The 18,346-nt window shown below is 36.6% G+C and overlaps 1 protein-coding gene and 1 long non-coding RNA gene across 5 annotated transcripts in view; one reads left to right on the top strand and one right to left on the bottom strand.

Annotated features, from left to right (window-relative positions):
• Window positions 1-18,346, bottom strand: part of LOC114667298 (uncharacterized) — a 189,223-nt gene that overhangs the window by 62,987 nt on the left and 107,890 nt on the right. For all 4 annotated transcript variants that reach the window (XR_003718723.2, XR_003718722.2, XR_007933762.1 and 1 more), the window contains one exon: window positions 8,202-8,279. This is a non-coding gene — a long non-coding RNA (uncharacterized LOC114667298). The remainder of the gene's footprint in view (window positions 1-8,201; window positions 8,280-18,346) is intronic.
• chsy1 (chondroitin sulfate synthase 1) overlaps window positions 1-18,346 on the top strand; it is a 122,570-nt gene that overhangs the window by 45,630 nt on the left and 58,594 nt on the right. The gene's annotated exons all lie outside the window — the stretch shown is intronic.

Genomic DNA, 18,346 nt, shown 5'->3' with positions numbered 1-18,346 from the left:
TCGCGAAGTGGGGTCTAGCCTCATGTGGGGAGGCAAAATGGGGGGGTGGGGGGATAAAGGGGGGAGAGAAGGAGAGCAGGTTATATCTAATCTATTCTTATAATCCTTATAATTATAAATATCAATGCAGCAACAGGCTAACATGCAACAACTCCTGGGGAATCTTGAAACTAAGATTAAAACTGCCATATTACCAATTAAAACTATAAAATGACATTAAAAACTCAGAATCAATGTCTCCATGATGGGACAGTTAACTTTGTGAGCTGGAATGTTAAAGGCCTGAATCACGAATTAAAGAGAAAGAAAGTATGCTCTCACCTAACAGGCTTAAACGCTAAAATAGTATTTTTACAGGAGACCCACTTACTAACCAAGGATCAGTTCAGATTACAAAAAGACTGGACTGGCCAAATGTTCCATTCTAGCTTTATAAAGAAAACTAGAGGGGTGGGAATTCTCATACATAGAACAGTTCCTTTTGTAGCATCAGAGGTAGTGTCGGACCCTGAAGGGAGATATGTGATGGTCATGGGCAACTTATATAACAGTAAAATGATTTTGATAAATGTTTATGCACCCAATGTTGATGATAAGGAATTCATGCAAAATCTATTTGCATCCATTCCCAGTGTGAACACTCATAAAATTATAATGGCTGGGGACTTTAATTGTGTTTTAAATCCACTCTTAGATAGGACTCCTGTGACAGGGGGGACGACATCTAATACTGCAAAGATAATTACACAGTTTTTAAAGGATCACAACTTATCAGACCCCTGGAGGTTTCTTAACCCAAACTCAAGAACATATTCGTTCTACTCACCAGTGCATTATAGCTACTCAAGAATTGATTATTTTTTTATAGATAATAATTTCCTGCCTACAATTAAATTATGCAAATATGACACAATTGTTATCTCTGACCATGCCCCTCTAGTCTTGGAGCTAAAATCAATAAGCCCCTCGTACTCACCTCGCAGATGGCGTCTTAACCCTCTTTTATTGGCAGACGAGAACTGCACAGAATTTATATCCAAACAAATCAGCTTCTTCCTAGAGACAAACATGTCTACAGAGGTTTCTGCAGGAACACTCTGGGAAACTCTAAAGGCCTTCCTAAGAGGCCAGATTATTTCATATCTTTCCCATAGAAATAAATTAGAAACCAAGAAAGTGTCAGAGCTAAGAAATGAAATTACTAGAATAGATGAAGAACAAGCCAGGCATCCAAGTGAAGCTCTTCACAGGAAAAGGCAGGCCTTGCATACAGAACTTAACATCTTAACAACTAAAGAAACTGAACAACTTATTTATAAGTCTAGACAGCATTACTATGAACACGGAGAAAAAGCTAATAAGCTTTTAGCTCAACAAATTCATAAACAAGAAGTTCACAATGCAATACCAGTAATCACCAACAAGAATGGAGAAGAAATCATCGACCATAATAAAATAATGCACACATTTAGAGATTACTATAAGTCTTTATATTCCACTGAGCCCAAAGAAGACAACACGCAATCTAATGCATTTCTGGATAATTCACAAATATCACAAATAGATGCTTTAAGTGCTGAGGAACTAGATAAACCTCTAACGCTAACAGAATTACTAGACGCTATAAAGTCACTACAAAGCGGGAAATCATCAGGCCCTGATGGTTACCCCGTAGAGTTTTATAAGAAATTCTCCACTCAGCTAGCTCCACTCTTATTGGTAACATTTACAGAAGCTAAAGACCACCAAATACTACCTCAAACATTTCGACAAGCATTAATCACCGTCTTTCCTAAACAAAATAAGGACTTGTTACAATGTGCATCATATAGACCAATTTCACTCCTGAATAATGATGTTAAGATACTCTCAAAAATCCTAGCTAGAAGGATGGAGAAAGTGCTGCCCTCGGTAATATCACAAGATCAAACTGGATTTATTAAAGGCCGACATCTATCTTCAAATCTCCGACGCTTGTTTAATGTTATATATTCACCAGCAAAATCAAACACCCCAGAGATATTACTATCATTAGACGCAGAAAAGGCATTTGACATGATCGAATGGAATTACCTTTTCACTGCATTGGAGAAATTTGGGTTTGGCCCGAATATTTGTGCTTGGATTAAACTACTGTATACCAGTCCAGAAGCTTCAGTTTGTATTAATAAAATTTGCTCAGACTACTTTAAACTAGAACGTGGTACCAGACAAGGATGTCCCTTGTCGCCACTGTTGTTTGCAATCGCTATTGAACCACTGGCGGTTCACTGCCGAAATTCTCATCAGATAAAGGGGATTGTCAGAGAAGGACTGGAACAGAAAATTTCTCTATATGCAGATGATATGGTCTTATATATATCGGACCCAGAAAACACTGTCCCTGCTGTTTTAACAGCACTAACAGAATTTCAAAAGATATCTGGTCTTAGAATTAATCTGAATAAAAGTATACTCTTTCCAGTGAACTCACAAGCATATAATATTAAATTAGACACCCTACCTTTTACCATAGCAGATCAGTTTAAATACCTAGGGGTAAATATCACAAGTAAACATAAAGCTCTTTATCAACAAAATTTTGGCGTCTGTATGGAAAAAATTAAGCAAGACTTGCATAGATGGTCAACCCTTCATCTCACTCTAGCCGGAAGAATTAACATTGTTAAGATGAATATCCTTCCTAAACTTCTCTTTTTATTTCAAAACATTTCAATATATATCAATAAATCGTTTTTTAAAAAGTTAGATTCAATAATAACCTCATTCATTTGGAACTCAAAACACCCACGTATCCGAAGAGCGACCCTACAAAGACCTCAGGCAGAAGGTGGCATGGCTTTACCTAATTTTCAGTTTTATTACTGGGCAGCAAACATACAAGCCATAAAAACCTGGACACAAATAAATGCACATACACAGGCTTGGTCTGCAATAGAAGTAAAATCCTGTAGTACTTCTTTATATTCCCTGCTTTGCTCTCCAATAAATGAAAGTTATCGCAAATATACTAATAACCCAATTGTGCTTTACTCACTCAGAATATGGAACCAAATTAGGAAGCATTTTAAGATGGAAAATCTTTTATCAGTGGCACCTTTGCAAGGGAACCACCTCTTTCAACCTTCGCAAGTATATCCAGTTTTTAATACCTGGAAAAGTTTTGGGATTAAAATGCTCAGAGATCTTTATATAGACAACATATTTACATCTTTTGAACAATTACGTTCAAAATTTAACCTCCCAGCTACACATTTCTTTTACTATCTTCAAATTAGAAATTTTGTTAAACAGAAATTGCCCGATTTCCCCCACCTTGCACCCTCCACAATGCTGGAAAAAATACTGCTCAATTCCGAGGAAACAAACACTATTTCCGCAATATATAAAATCTTATTAGAGTCCCTACCTTTCAAAGATCCAAGAGGACATTGGGAAGAAGATCTCTTAATCAATATATCAGAAAAGGAGTGGAAGGTAGCAAAGCAGAGAATTCACTCGAGTTCTATATGCGCAAAGCATAGAATTATTCAACTAAAAATTATATTTCGAGCTCATCTGTCTCGCTTAAAACTGTCCAAAATGTTTCCAGGCCAGGATCCGACCTGCGAGCGCTGCAACCAAGCTCCTGCCTCACTGGGTCACATGTTCTGGGCCTGCACCAAACTAACATCATTTTGGACAAAGATTTTTAAGTGCCTCTCAGACAGCCTTAGTATCACAATCCCTCCTAACCCACTAACAGCTGTGTTTGGTGTCCTTCCAGATGGACTTGAATTGGAGAAGGACAAACAAACGGTGATTGCATTCACTACACTCTTGGCACGCAGACTTATTTTGTTAAATTGGAAGAATCCTAATTCTCCTCTTATAAGTCAGTGGGAAACTGATGTTTTATATTATTTGAAATTGGAAAAAATCAAATTTTCAGTTAGAGGATCTGTACAAAATTTTTTCAAAACTTGGCAGGATTTAATCAATATTATTTTAGAATAAGAGAATTAACTATTATTGTATTTAACTCCCTTCTCCATCTCTTATTTATATAGATATTTACTTCTCCCCTTCTTTTGTCTAATGTTGCCTTATTAAAAAGCTTAAAGAAATTTTCCTTTAGCTAAGCTCTCCTTCTCAGGGATGGGGTTTGATTTGTTTTCAAATTTGTTGGGTTATAAATGGATCTGTTTGTATGGAATGATTACAATGAAAATTAATAAAATAAAAATATAAAAAAAAAAAAAAAAAAAAAATTACTAAAAATAAAGAATTCAAGGTGAACATAATTAAAATGAATACATCTTATTTGCACAAAGTGTAGTGTATACTCTGTTTGGCTTCATATATAGGATGTTCAATGAAAACTCCAGTTACGTTAAACCAATGGTTCATAACCTTTTACTTATTGCTATCCCCTTTTTGGCATGTGCACTGACAACATAAACCATCATCTGAGGAAGGGGTGGAGTGTGCAGAATTTTACATTTGTAACCATGACTTTTCATCTTTGACAATACAATATAGATGTTTCTACATATGAATGGGTCTTCACCTTGACATTTTTAGTATTATTGTGGGTATTTCATTTTTACTCCAGTGTTGTGCAGTAGTCCTTGGCTGAACTTGATAAAGTCAATTTCAAAGAAGAACATTTATTTTTCAGCTTAACCCCCACCCATTTTACAAAATGTTGTTTTTTGGTTCAAAGGCTATAAACTACTGAGCTGTGCTAAATAGCTATATTTGATCCATTATAAAACTATATGGTGAGAAGGTAAAAATAAGAGCTTTAGGTATGTTCAGTCTCTAGTTATAATAAACATAACACATTATTGGCCAGTAGAAGGAACATGTTAAATTAAGTCACAGTAATTCTCTAGGGACTGTATGACTGTTGCAGATAAACATGTGAAATAAAAATTTAGTGAAAGCAAATAATCCACACAAGAATAAAGACAAAAGTAGTTACACACACAGGATAAAAGGCAAAAAAAAAGGAAAAAATATCTTCTCTAAATTTAGCTTTTCTTGAGAAACTTTAGTTATTTCTGTACTTAAAAGATCTTTACTTCTTCTTTCTATACTTAAAGATTCTTAGTTTCTTCTTTTGTACGCTTTAAACGTACGTCTTTGCACTTAATTAAGTGCTGTTTTACGTGTTACTTCACACACTCAAAAGGCCCGTGGGCACGGTTTAAAACCATATGCCCTCTACACCTTACACATGGCAAGGCTGGTCACTAACTGAAGAATAATGTTTAGTCAAAGCAGATAGAAATGGCAAGAATATACCAATACGATTCTACTTATGGGGGTTATAGGAACCTCCCATAGATCATGCATTGTCATCTTGTAAAATATTTGAGTCTTATATAACTAGGAAAATGGCTCTTACAGGTACCAAATAAGTAAACAGCACTTACAGTATATTGTAAAAAACAGGTCAATACAAATTTAAGATATGTGCATTTCTGTATAATTGTCGACAATAAATTGGCCATTAAGGAGTGAATGTGGTTGTGTAAGTGAGTGTGATCTGTGATGGACTGTTGCCCTTTTCACTAATGGTTTACACTTGGCACACAGTATTGCTAGAATAGGCAGCGGTTCAGTGCAACAATGAAATGGACAAGTAGGAGAATGAAGGAACAATCCTTACTCTGTTGAGCAGTTACATTTGAACAATTAATGCATATATGGAATATTGTTTTTACATGAACAATATGAAGGGTATTAAATAAAATAACATATTACCAAACTATTTAATACAATTCTCATAGCAGTGCTGGAAACCATAATGACCATTTTGAAACTGTTAGTTTAGCGAAAAAGCCACAGAGACACTGGGAGGACACTACATGAGACAGAAGTGCTAATCACTGGCGCACTATTCTACCAAGGGTCTTTCATTTAACACTGATATTCAAGAATATCAATTTTGCTCTCTCTCTCTCTATGTATATATATATATATATATATATATATATATATATATATATATATATGTGTATATATATATATGTATATATATATGTATATATATATATAATAAATAAATAAATAAAATATATTTGTATCTCTGTGATATCTAGAAATTTTCTCCTACTGCTTTTGTCATTAGCCCGTCAGTCACTTTATTTCCTTTAACCCTTTAATGTACACTGAAACCTGGTGTGTTTATCCAGATGTAGAAAGCAATAAGCGTCATGCAGAATTCTTTCAACCAGCTACGGCTGAGTACTATGTTGACAGATCCTAATAGATTGTAAAGCAGACTTCTCACTACCTCGCAAAACTGCCTATTTTCTTTGTACTTCACTCAATTATACCATACCAGTCTCTCATTAGTTTTCTTTTGCATGTTGTAATTTATGGATTTAACAGATGAATCCTCTCATTCACTTCAGGTTTAAAAGGAAAAAGAGAGGTTTTGGAAACCTGTGTGAAAACTTCAGAAAGTCTAACCCTATACGTAGCTATTAAACTGTCAAAATATTGACCGGTTTTACTGGTGAAACAGTGTTCTTGCGTTAATTTGAATTTCTCTGGAATGATATCTATTATCTTTAAGCAGGATACATAAATGCTTAATGGGCTAATACCCATTATGAGTTGGATTTATGGAGGAACTCTAATGCATACTCTGGGAGAACATTGAAAAATAAAATTGATTCAAGAAATTTCAGTATATCAGCATTTTGATATCAACTTTCTAAAGCCTTTAAATTTTCTTTCTCTAACGTATTCCTGCACAGACTAACTCAAATTAAATATTCTAGAGTTGCTGATACTATGTCTATCAGAACTTGCATTACAATCGTGGACTTTTCATTCAGACATATGCAGAATGACCCACAGCATTAAAGTGAGATCCAGTCATAATAAAGTGAGTACAAAAGACAGTTAAAAAGGAAAGGGCCTGTAATTCTGAGCACTTCACAAATGTCTCCACCCTATATATAAGAAGAGAGACTAGCTTCCTGCGCCTACAAAATATTCACTTGAATTAACTTAAACAGGCATAAAACATTTCTGCAACTTTAAAGTCAAAAACTTCAACTAGTCATGGTTTGTAAGAAGGTGCTCATCTGTTGGTGTTCCAAACAAAAACTCTAGAAATGTGTGCATATGTTGATAAAAGCAGATGGCATTATGTTGCAATGGGTATTCCTAACTTCTCACAGATACAGTTTGGTGGGTCTAGCGTCTGATCGTTGTTTGTTTGGTGTTTACCCATCCCTAAAGAAGTCTGTTACATAAACTGGCAGTTTTACATTGGCACCATGAGTGAGGTGCTTTAATGTGCCTTGTGATGGACTAGTATCCTATCCATGGTTATTTCTTGTCTTGCACCCAGGGCTTTGGCCTCACATGACAGTATATTGGATTAAGCTGGTTTGGGAATGTATATATGTTGGTTAAAAAAAAACAAACTTTAAAGTTGTACAAATTGAATACATGATGCTAAATGTTCAAACTATCAAACTGAACAAACACCACTCACTTATAAAACTTCATTGTGCACTTATCTCTAATAGTCTGTTTTTATTTTCAGCCACTGTCCCTAGTTTAACAGTGATTATCTGTCTTTGCCATATTTAACCTACATATTCCTTTCCTCCGTGTACAAATACCAGCAGAGAGAAATCTGACTTTTGTCACTTGTCTCATGAGGGACTGTTAGGGTCTTCGTTGTAAATGAAGGATTATTGATGCTGACTTAATAGTTAATGTAACTCCTACTATGTGAATTTCCCCTTGGGATTAATATCTATCTATCTATCTATCTATCTATCTATCTATCTATCTATCTATCTATCTATCTATCTATCTATCTATCTATCTATCTATCTACTAGTAATAATAATTTTAAGAAAAGTTATTATTGCTAATGTGCATTTTTCAGGCAGTGTGATGCAGTGGTTATATTATTGGACGGTAGAGCCCAAAGCTGCCAGTTCAGTTCTTGCCTGTAATTCAGTTTGTGGCCCTTAGCAAGTCACCTAACAGGTCTTTGCTCCTATTGCACTTTTTTCTGATTTTGTAAGCTGCTCTGAATAAAAGCATCAGCAATATACAGTAATAAACGATATTTCAAATAAACTGGCAATTACTCAACTCAAACACTTTACCTTTGGATATTTTTGCAATCCACCCCTGTAGTGTCAATACTCTGTTTCACTCGTAATTTTAAAAACACTTACTAGATAAGTTCTGCAGCAGATGATGACAATGCTTTCTTTAATCTGGCTGAGCTGTTTATTAAAATAAGGGCATCACTCCTGGAGAGACAAACAAAATGATGTGCCATTAAAGTGAAATCTGGTACATTTATGGTTTATCATAATTCATTCATTTTGTTATTACCATTTTTAGAACTGTCCAAACACTCTTTCTGAAATGTTTGTATTGTTTTAGAATTTCTCAAAATAGATGTTTTTACCATAAAAATCTGATAACACACCATTAACGACCAATCCAAAGTTTCCTTCTAACCGAACACCATATTTTTGGGGATACTGAGGGAAAACATCAAAAGAAGTTCATACTTTCTTTATTGTCTGACTGTAGCCAAACAGCCACCTTTTCCTTTTCATATACTTGAATGCTGTATAAATGTCCAGGGTGGCTTAGTTGCACAGTAGTTAATGCTAGTTCCTCACAGATCCAGATCCTTGGTACAAATCCCATGACTGACCATGCTCAAGTTAGAGTTGGCATGTTCTCCTCACAGAGTAGCAGGTTAGGTGAACTGGTGGTCCCAAATTGGTCCCTGAGTAGTTTCATGTATGGGTCCTGTGACGGAATTTCGCCCTTGTCCTTGCCTTTGCTTGTTTTGATGTCCTACCCCCCACAACACCTTTGGATTGGATTAAGCAGGCTTGTTATAAATATCCATTTACTGAGCAATTGAGTTTTTTTTTTGTTTGTGTTTTTGTGTGGGAACAAGTGGGTGAGGCATTTTACAGACATTCCAGTGTTTTTAATTTGTAGCAAAAGGTGTGCATTTTATTTATTTGCTCCCCCACCTCCCCGTGATCTTGCTTGTCTTTGCCTGTGAAATTTACACTTGCTCCAACAGGAGACACTTCGGCAGCAGCTGTTCCTGTTTACCCAACAGCAGGGAGGAATCTAGTGTCTGCCCAACGTCATTGTGCATCTGTTTGGCACACCAGTGACTTGCATACTCTTTGCAGTGCCTTTAAAACATTTGCTCTCAAACTGTTTTGTGTTATTGACGGGAATTTGATTCTATACTTGAATTTTTAAACGTAGCTTAATTCAGACTATGGAGTTGTCCTGGCATTAAAGACCATTAGGGTATTCTCTTCTGATATGGCTGGCCATGGGAAATGATACATTAATGTGAACGTGTGCCAAGATTTTCCCTTTAATGTGGTTTTGCCAATTCAACCATGTGACATGCCCCTTTGCTGCAGGGTGCTCTTGACTTGGAGGATCCCACATGTGAACTCGGAATATTTAAAACCAAATGTGCATGTAATTTATTCCATAACTGCCATTAATTGTTGTCAATGGCTTAAAAACAGCAGGGAGTTGACGCCAAATGCTCAATGCTCAGTGTAGCACCCAGCTGATACTGATAACCCAGCCATAATGACATCTGTGCTAGTATGTATGCTGGGAACAGCAGTTTGGGCGAGAGTGACTTTGACCACCAGTGTTCAGAATAGCAAGGAATAAACATGAGGTGGAGGAGACAGGTTAAGGACTAATTTGGAGTTCCACTTATAGTACGCATCCTGGGTTTTACATGGCTTTATTTAAATAGGATGAAACCTTTTACTCTTGGGTCTGTATGCGCATTTAGAGGTCCACAGCTACAAAGGTGACCCTTAGCCTATCAGTTTTGATGTTTCTGCTTGACACTCAGTTTCAACCCATTAACAGTGTTAGAAATTGAATAAAATGGTAAAGAAGCCTCTGAAAAAGCCCCATGTTTAAGCACTCTTAACAGTGTATTTAATCTATTCCTGTCCTTTTTATATACACAGTGGTGTAAATTCTGGAGTTATAATTCTGCGCTGGTTTGACAGGAGAATACCTGACCCCTCCTGGGCCTAACAGCAGAGATGTACCCCAAGCCATAGGTAGGGTTTTAAAGCCTGCAAACTCTAGGCCTGTGCCAGTTTAAAATGCCATTACCAGCCAGAGCTTGTTGTTTGCAGAGGTGCTAGCTTTCTGCATGTGTTTTGCTTGCCAAGTCAGCACAGAAGTGCCTCTGAGGGCTCCTATGCCCCCCTCCCCTTATTTACCAGCAGAGTTTTGAGACGTGGCAAAAAGCTGCCAGCTGTAATTTGCACAGCAGCAGAAGTCTTAAAGCTTTTCTCCCCTTCACAACCCATTGCTTGTCGGCATATTGGCGCACATTGTCTTGTGCAAAAGGAGCTAAGATGAGCCATCTTTCACACACTTCTCTCGTCAGACATTACTGTTTTCCGCTTCAAAAATCAGTGTAGCATCTTTCTTTCTTTTAGGTCTAATGAGCTTTATTTATTTGAAGTCTAGCCAGTAGCAGCTTCACCTGTTTTTTCTTTTGTGGTATCGATCAATTTTCTTGCATGTGTGGATTTTTATGTGCTTTAACTAGGGGCACCTCTTGGTACTACCCTCTCAGAGTAAGAGCTGCACTACTGTAGGTTATAGTGATAACTTGGTTTTATACAAGAGGAATGACCAAAGGAAGCAAATCAGAAGAGCCCTCAAATCACGTTCCCTACTGAAACATCATCCACAACACTTTCATACACCAATATTCTGGTTGCAATATTTTTGTCTTGCTTTTCAACCAAAGGTTGCAGCACAGCCTCTTTTATTCCATTCTTGGGAACTATACAGTTTAATTGATTTTTGTACAGTGCTCTTTATAGAATACAGGCTTATAGCGGATGCATATGTTTACAACTGTAACTAACACGAGTTACAAGTCTAGCATGTTATCTTACAAGGCCTAATCTACTGCAGCCTTTTACTGTAACCTGTCTTGTTTAAAATTCTGCACATCCCAACTCAGAGTAAACCCAAAGGGTCACTTCATGCCAAGACTAAGCCACATACCCCGCTAGTGGCCCCTAGTTTTTTTAAGGAGGTCCTCATTTGCCATTTGCATTGCCTGGGAAGGAACACCCAAGAATAACAGAAAGTAGTAGTGCTGTAGTGATTTCCCTAATGGACTCTTCTGAGTGTTGATAAATACTAATATTTATTCAGGTCTGTGGTGTTCCACATTGTCTGTCTGTAACATCTTTTATTGTTTGCAGTATCTATTATTATTTTTGTGATTCTATAATGGATAAATGGGCACAGAAAATTAATGGGTAGATCTGAGATTAGTTCCCATCGTACTTCCCATGATGCTGGAGCAGGCACAAACTTTCCATGATCTCAACCAGGTTAGATGGATGAAATTTTACGTACAGTTAAGGTTTCTGCCTTTTTTTTTAATTTTTATTAAGTGCTCCTAAGTTACAGTGCATACCAGTGTATGCTCCCCAACTTGACTCCTAAGTTAGACATCATTGATAAAATAAGTTTAGAAATTTTTTTTTGTTTTGTTAAAAAAAAGCACTATATAAATACATGATTAAGGGGAATAATTCCGACTCTAAAATGATTTCTGTGTGCGTCTTTCCTTTTCCATTTTTATGTAATGTATATCGTTTTAGAACATTTGTTATGAATTCAATTTAAATTGCTGGTCTGCAACATGTAGTAGTAGCAGCAACAAATATGCCCTGTATTAGCAAACCAATATAATCCAGTTCAGAGTCATGACAAAATAAAGTAACATAACATTCTTCATCCTGTATATTCTAAGTCAAGGTCACGGGGGCTAAAATATATTGCAAAAGAACTTGGGAGTAATGCAGGAACCAGTGATGGATGGGGATTAGTTCATTGCAAGGCCTACTAATGCACATAACCAGACTCTGACAGAGCAATCAACTTAACCAGCATGGATTTGAGGGTGTGAGTTCAAAACTGGAGTATCTACCGAAAACCCACACAAACACAGGAAGGGTGTACAAAATCCACAAAATAAGTTGCAAAATTCAAACTCGGGAGGCTAACTTGGTGAGACAGCAGTGATATCCTAGTGTCACACTTCCATTACAATTATGAGTAGCAGTAGACAAAAAAGTCTAATATTTTAGGTTTGTTAAGAAAAATGATATTTGATAAATTAAGAATCATTGTGCCCTTTGCACAGTGAGAACCAGCCACCAACCTTTTCAAATCAAGTGTTTTGGCACTATTCATGCCAAATGTTTACCCACTGAGTCAAATGCTTCTCATCCTGGAGGTGTGGTGATTAGAATTTTCAAAGTTTAGCTTGTACAAAAGGGCAGCAGCTGCACAAATTTAGGGCTTCATTTCAGTAACTATCACAGGTACTGAAGAGAAAGTTAAGTGTAATTAACAACATTATCAAATGATGTACATCACCGCAGCATTCCTCCAAGCAGCTGTCAGAACCACTTAACTAAATTCACTTTGTCTTCATTGTAAAGCAATTAAAGTACATGTGTATTATTAAATAATATAGTTAGCTTGGCTGAACATAGAAAAGTTTTGCTGTGATGGGATTTTTACTTCTTTTCTTTCTTTATGCATTCTTTATGTTCCTCTTTTCATAGCCAAAAAACAGATTGTTTTTTCTGCATCTTCCTTCTGGAAAGGTTATCATTCACTATTTCTCTTTAACCATCTTGCCCATTTCAGGGATACAGGGTCCTGAGCCTGTTTTGGCAACATCAATCAAATGACAGGAACCAACTGTGCATTGAGTGCCATTTAATTACAGGACCTGCTGATGCCCACACCTACTCTAAGTTAATACATAATATGCAGATGTTTAGAGTGTGGGCATAACCCAGAATATGTGGCAAAAGACCTATATTGACATGGTGAGATCCTACAAATTCCACATAGTGTCCAAGTCCAGGATTTGGTCCTATTTTTCTAAACTTGGTAACTGCAATAGAAATCAGTCCAGTTCAGTTGTGTCTGTGAAATGGACTGGCAGTATTGTATAGTGACTACTGTACTGAGTGTTAAATTACAATGTTCCTGGTTTAGTTCCTCACTGCACGTGTCATAGCGAGTCACATAACCTGCATGCGTTCCACCTGCAAATAAATACCTTAATACAGATGTAATGCATCCTTTAAATATCTTAAAACTGCTGTAATGTATCCTTTGATAGACTTAACAGGTAATATACAACAATAATGATAAAAATATGGCTATGGCACCCACAACCTTGAATTGGTTTAAGTGGATCTGAAAATGTTACATTATGTTTTATATATATATATATATATATATATATATATATATATATATATATATACTGTATATATTTTTTAATACTGTTAGTGAAAAAAAGAATGCTTTGGAAATCCACTTGATGCTCATATATATTTCTTTGCTCAAAGAACAAATAAGCATATTTAGAAGTATTAGAATTTAATTTTAATTCCATGAACATTGCTGTAATATAGCTTAATATAATGTAATCTAATATAGTATAGTATTGAAAGTGAATATGAATGTGGGCTGACTACATGACCAGGCACTTAAATGAACTGGCACCTTGTTCCTGCATTCAGTGCTGCTGCACAGTTTCACCAGCATGAAATCGCTCAGGGCTCTGTCCCTCTTTGCTTCAAGGCCCTACACAGAGAGGTTAGCTGCAAACACAGAGCCTTCGAGTCAGTAAGCAAGAGATCACCCAGTTGCACTAATGGAGAACTCCTTTTTGATCAAGTGAACAAGCAAGTTTAAGTTTTAACTGTAGGTAGAACGGTATTGTATTACAGAGCAACAGGCTCTTCTATCCGCTCCTGTGACCATGGATTGGATGAAGTAGTTTTCTAGATTAGGACACAACTAATAATCCTCAGTTGACAATAGTTAGTGTGTGTGTGTCTATATATACAGTATATAAATCTCAGCTCTGTGTGTGTGTGTATATATAAAAATAGATTGAATGCTTATAAGTTTTACTTTAAGTGTGGTAAATTAGTTAGTACTGCTGTCTTAAAGCTTTGGAGCCCTGGTTCCAAATCCTGGCTTGGTTTGAGTAGAGTCAGTAATTTCTCTATGTCCCTAAATGTATGAGGTATGGTAAATGATGACTAAGTTGACTTTGTACAAGTGAGTATATGTGTGATTGTGAGTGTGCCCTGCTAAGGGCTGGCATCCTGTCCATATCTGTTTCTTGCATTGTGCCAAATGTTGAGATGTTGTTGCTTAAGTTAGACACATAACCGTAGAGCATAATGAATGCTTTTTTCAGCACAGAGTCCATTTATAGGTCAATATCTGATCTTGCATGTCTCTTTCAGTACAGAATAGTGATATTTTTCTTACTTCTCTGCATTCCACCTAAAGGCTTAAAGATGGCAGTGCAGGAGTCTAGTTGAGCAGTCTAGTAAAACACTAATGTATAACTACAACTTATGCAGTAGATATACAGTATTGTGCTTTTTTTCGTCTATATCCTACCTTTGGCTGCTCATCTTGTATTACAGTATGTCAGTGTCTGCTCCAGATTTGATAGCTGTCTTGACCCTAATTGGATTTGACTTTGTCTGTGTTGTAAATAGGTTTATTTGGCTGTAGGCCCAGGAGACGTCAGAGCAATGTTCACCTTGGAACCAAGACCAGCAGGATTATAGCGAGTTCAGATGTTTGAGAATACACAGATTACAAGTCTTCCAGAGTTTGGGCAGGCAGTAAACACTAATGGAGATGTAGAATGAGTACTTTTACATACTTTTGTCTTTTCACATGATTATATATTTTTTTTGTCTCTTCATCCAACTATTCATCCATTTTTTTTCCGCCAATTTAACTTTTCTTAGGGGCAGAAGTCTATTCTGGCAGCAACAAGTTCGTAGTGGAGGTCAACACTTTACAGTGAACTCATCCATCACAAAGCAAACTTGAAAGCAATTACCCTCACACATACTTTGTGCCAATGTGCATCATCAAAAATAATCCCTTTAAGTTGGCAACGCTACACATACTGGGATGGATGTCCACCTCTTGACTCATCTCATGTCTGCATTTAATATTTAGATATATTTGTTTTTTTAATTCTAACTCCTCATCTTGAAGAGTATGGAATAGATTGCCATGCATTTGTTTGGTACCTTTTGGGGTCAACTGCTTCCAAAGTCTGAACTGCTTGATTTTTAGCTTTTTAAAAATTTCCCCTTAACCACCATATATATGAATGGTGATCTGGCACTTGCCTAGAAAGAAGAGTGTGCAAACCATGTGTGCGTCAGCCAGTTTCTGTGTACCTCACATGTAGACGTAAATGACTGTCAGTTTAGTCAGGCAAACATGTAATAGGCAAATTGTTCAACTAAGAGGTGTAATTAATCTGATATTATGATAAGCACTGTGCTTTATTTAACTGGGGCAGTGTCATTATGTCAGCAACACTTCACAAACCCTTCATGCAAAAGTTCACACAAGTGCATTAAGTATTAGTAGAGTTCATTTACTAAACACAGTACATTAATTAGGCTTGTTTATGACAAGAGTGTAATTACCTATTAGCTGCCACTCTGGGATCTGCGTAAGAGCAGAGACAACAACAGCAGTGCTAGTTAGCGGACTGGCAGTGTTTGGTAGTAATAGGAGAACATAAAAGAATAACCATTGGGTTAAGGTATGATATACCAGGTGAAGTGTTGGGTTAGTACATTAGATTCAAAGCTACAGTTGCATCTATCTCTTTTGCCTTTGAAATGGCTTTATACTAAGGGGTGTGGCAACAGCTGTTATATCATAAGGTCATTTTAATAAATTTGTTGTAACTATTGATATGTACCCATATACAGGGTTGATCTTTTTGAGGTAAGCACATTTATGTATCTTTCTGTGTATGTGTGTGTGTGTATATATATATATATATATATATATATATATATATATATATATAATATACTGTATTTAAAACATAATATATATAGATAGAGAGAGTGAGAGAAAAATATTATATATATATAGGGCCTTTATATGGATATATGTGTTACCCAGGATTGGTTATTGGGATAAACCCAAGCCCCCGTGACTAATTATAGTAAGCTGGTTTAAGAATGTCATATTGGTAATAAATAAATTGTCTTGGTGTGAGTGTGTCCTGTAATAGACACTCATCCCATGCACCTTTGGTTCCTGCCTTATGCTCAGTGCTGACAGGATAGACTCCTGGCTCTAAAATATTTCACCATGGTTTTACCTTTATAAACAGAATATACACTCTAGTGACTCATCAATTAAAATCAGGCTCACATTTTAAAATATTTCATATCTTTTAGTGAAATAAGTCATTTTCTCCATTTTTATATAGTTATTGGATTTATTATAATTACTATTATTTTCAAGGCCACATATTCAGATTTTCCTACTAATACCTCAGTGTTTGTTCTTGAGTCTGACAAATCTGCTTAAAGCTGCTCTAACTCCTTCAGACTTTATTTATCCTGCAACCTCTTTCCTATGATGAATACAGTGCCCTGCAACTCCACTAATGAAAAAGTACAGAAAAGGAAGAAATAGTCTCTGGCACACAAATAATTTTTCTGTGATGTCAGAAAATTCTTTTTGGTTTTTACATGTATGGCTGTGCTCTCTGTCTCCTTTACTAATGTTACTAATGCTCAAAATGCCACCCCCTTATGTTGACTTGTCAGATCCTTTTCCTACATTGCTAGTCGATATCCATGCTCTTTGACAAATACATTACTATCTAAAATAGCCTGAATGTGTGAAACAGGTCAGATATTTTTATTAATCTGTGCAAGTTAATTATCTGAATCTATGATATTGTCATTTGTAATTTTCTTTTAACCTGTTGTCCTTAATCAAGCAACAAAGCATCATACAGGATTTGTGCGTCTTACACTAATGACTGAAAAGCACCCTAGCAAATGGTCCAGTTTAGTGGAGGCTGGTTAAAGCTCAGGGAACAAAGCAGGATAAGCACTGACCACCTGTAAACTCGTTTTGTCACCATATGTTGACCAGCTTTGAAAGCATTTCTGTTTGAACGAAGATCTTCATGCAGCTAACTTGTGCCCAGCCCTTCATTAACCCTTGTGTAATCTTGTAGAAACTGCCTAAGCATTTACCATATGTTCCAATTTAGATGTAGTTGCTTTTGCTAGTCAGCATTATTTTGTTGTGTTTTCTAATTACTATGCTCTCCCAGTGTTTCCATGTTATATGCACTTTTGTTTTATAAGGAAACCTGACTCTACTTGGTGGAGCTGAGAGGGAATCTTCCCCATTTTTCATAGTGGGACAGCTGTACGGAGGGGGATCTTTGTAAAGATCCATCTGGTAGTAGTTTCCTTTAATATATAGTAGGGAAACTTGAAAGATTGTATAATGATAGCTTCAGGGGATTTGGGGTGGGGGGAGGTAAACAGCAGATGTGGTCAAGGTACAGGTCATGCTTTGTGCAAAGGGTCTTAAAAGCAGGTAGGGGTTTATCTAATAGCCAGATAATTGAAAGCATGGTATGTGTAATTAGTAGGTACTCAGCAATCTTAATCTGCGATTGTTTGTTGCCAACGGGGTTCTGTCTTTTTAGAAAACTTCTCACTTTTGGTGAGCAATGGAGCAGACCTGCTTATGTCTTTGCATATAGCAGAGATGGAGAATCCAAAGGAAACACTATTGTTCAAGAAGAAACATTTATTGCTACACAATTGTAATACAAGTAGAATACATTTTTGCTAAGTCTGTATCAGTCTGTTTGTATACTTGTGTGTGTTTTTATACAATATTTTGATATAAATTTGTACATACTCGGTAAGTGTATGTGTATATGTGTATTGTGACAGATTGGGGGCGCTATTGCTCCCTTGAACCCTCAAACCAGACGCCAGATACCAGATAAAAGTCCAATTATTATTTATTTTATAATAATAATGTACACCAAGCACCCTCCACTCCACAATACTCATAAATAAACAATACAATAATCAATCCTCCACTCCCAGACGCGTTGCCACCCTTACTTCCCGACTCAGCTCGTCAGTCCTTTATAGTCTATGACCCAGAAGTGCTTCTGAGCCCTCAGTCCATGTGATTATCCAGCACTACCGGGTCAGGTAAAAACTCTTTTTTTTTTTTTTTCAACCCGGAAGTACTTTATTTCTTCCGTCCTCATGACAGGGAAGTACTTCCAGGCTATACGAATAATACATGTCCTTGAGCCTCCCTGCAGCATCCTCTGGTGGCCCCCATGGTATCCAGCAGGGCTGTGAAGGAAAACTCCAAGGTGCATGATGCCCTGCTG

The sequence above is a fragment of the Erpetoichthys calabaricus genome, chromosome 17 (assembly GCF_900747795.2).
Source record: "Erpetoichthys calabaricus chromosome 17, fErpCal1.3, whole genome shotgun sequence".
Lineage (NCBI taxonomy): Eukaryota > Metazoa > Chordata > Cladistia > Polypteriformes > Polypteridae > Erpetoichthys > Erpetoichthys calabaricus.
Note: the sequence above shows the minus strand (reverse complement) of the source record. Positions and strands in the feature narration are given on the sequence as shown.